The sequence below is a fragment of the Montipora capricornis genome, chromosome 8, assembly GCF_036669925.1.
Source record: "Montipora capricornis isolate CH-2021 chromosome 8, ASM3666992v2, whole genome shotgun sequence".
In the NCBI taxonomy this organism is placed as follows: Eukaryota; Metazoa; Cnidaria; class Anthozoa; order Scleractinia; family Acroporidae; genus Montipora; species Montipora capricornis.
The window spans coordinates 27,566,584-27,568,373 of record NC_090890.1 but is presented as its reverse complement, the minus strand read 5'-3'; the positions used below and the strand labels follow the sequence as shown (position 1 = coordinate 27,568,373).

The 1,790-nt window shown below is 45.9% G+C and overlaps 1 protein-coding gene across 2 annotated transcripts in view; it reads left to right on the top strand.

Annotated features, from left to right (window-relative positions):
• The window catches only part of LOC138060774 (DNA damage-regulated autophagy modulator protein 2-like), a 20,354-nt gene extending 19,882 nt beyond the window's left edge, over positions 1-472 (top strand). For both annotated transcript variants that reach the window (XM_068906636.1, XM_068906637.1), the window contains exon 8: positions 1-472. This exon is cut by the window's left edge and continues 294 nt beyond it. The gene's annotated coding sequence lies outside the window, so the exon portion shown is untranslated.
• The last annotated feature ends 1,318 nt before the right edge of the window (positions 473-1,790 follow it).

Genomic DNA, 1,790 nt, shown 5'->3' with positions numbered 1-1,790 from the left:
TCACAACTAGTTTTATCAGTTATTCGTGATGAACAGAGCAGTGAGAATATGTAGTTTGACATGGAAATCTCTCAATCGGCGGCCACGTTTTTCTCAACGGAAACGGAAGAAGATTTATGCAAAAGAATACAATTTATTCCTTGGAAGAATAGCGGTCTTCTTTGAGCGACAAACGGAAGCGGAAGGAGAGACTTTTCTCAGACTCTTTCTCTCGGTTTCCTTAATATTTTAATTAGGTGAAAGTATTTTTAAGTGTTTTACTGTAACAAGGACTGCTTCTTGAAAATTTGAGCGTAACCAGTTCCATTTACAGTAGCAGTGCTCTTAAAATTATATTAAGCACGGACAGGGCCAATCGTCTCGGTCCTCAGCGGTGCACATACAGGCAATCTTCTTTTTATTTGTGAATTTCTGAATTGCGTGACACCTGATACTGAAATCTGTTTTGATTAAACAAATGTCTCTTGTTGTGGTTGATTCTCCGTAGTTTAAACGTTTCAAGTGTATTAGGAGATATGGTTATTATACTCGCGTGTGAAAAGTAAGCGCTTTCATGGCAAGGTGAACTCCAGATGTCTTTGTTGATTTCTGACCGCCTCCCCTCAAGCACGCGCAGCTATTCAACCGGAACCCGTTCCGTTGGACAAGGGTCACGGAGGCTCTGGGAACGAGATTACGCAGGATTGGGCCGGTTGCTCGAATTTAACGCTGGTTAGTGCCAACCATGCTTCGAGCAGCTCGACGTAAATTTCAGTGTTTATTTCAGCCTGACGTCCACAGAAAACGCGAAACTAAATTTCTTTATTGTTTCGACAACGACGTGAACATACAACAGTGAATTCTCCATATCTCCACTTTGAAACTGTTTGTGCCATCCCAGTTACAGTTCCCTGCTAACAGAGGTATCTTTTCTTTTTGCGTCCGCTGGGCTGACGAATACGAGAAAAGAGACCTCTGCCGTGGGGACAGTCTGCACGGGTCGATACTTCGCTGCGTTCAGCATGCGCGGAAGTAGCCTGCGTAGCATGGCGGTTTTTTGTCGAGCCGGACGCACGAGCGGCAAAGCCGCGAAATTCGCGCGCGAAGCACGCGAGAACGAGCGGCGAAGCCGCGTTAAAAATAGTTGCTCCTGCCCCAATCTCCTCGCGGTTTTTCTGCCCTCGCTTGCCTTTATTACTTAGCAACCAAAACCGCCATGCTACGCAGGCTAGCGCGGAGGTTACTTAGCGACTGAGTCAATGTTATGTGGGCTCACTTAACAACAGCGGAATTACTGTAAAGGAATGCGTGGAAAACAGCGGGCTCAAGTCACAGGCAGCAAACAGATCATGTAGAATGCGATTAGAAGAGTGCCGTCCAAGATTATGGACGGCGGTTGGATCAAATTTGATTTCGACCCTCGGCAGTACTCGTCATCCCCAGCGAACGCAAAAGGAAAGAGACCTCTGCTAGCAAGGAACAGGTTCACGACAGGTCGTTCATATTGTACAACCTAAACGAGATGGAAACTGCGAAATATTATAATTCTTAAGGCGGCGCGCGAGTACATTGACATATTGCCGTTGCTGTAGCGGCACCGTCGTTTTTTAGGTGGCTCAAACTGGTTTCACCAATTTGGAGGGAATGTGTGACTACTGAGAAGGATGAACTCTACAACACTGTTTCACTCAACGACAATGTTACGGCATCATATGAATCAATGATAATTGGTGCACTCATTAAATATATGTTATTCACCGGCCTTGGTCGGTTCGTATTGGGAAAAACTGTGCCCGAGGTCTCGGGCCGTA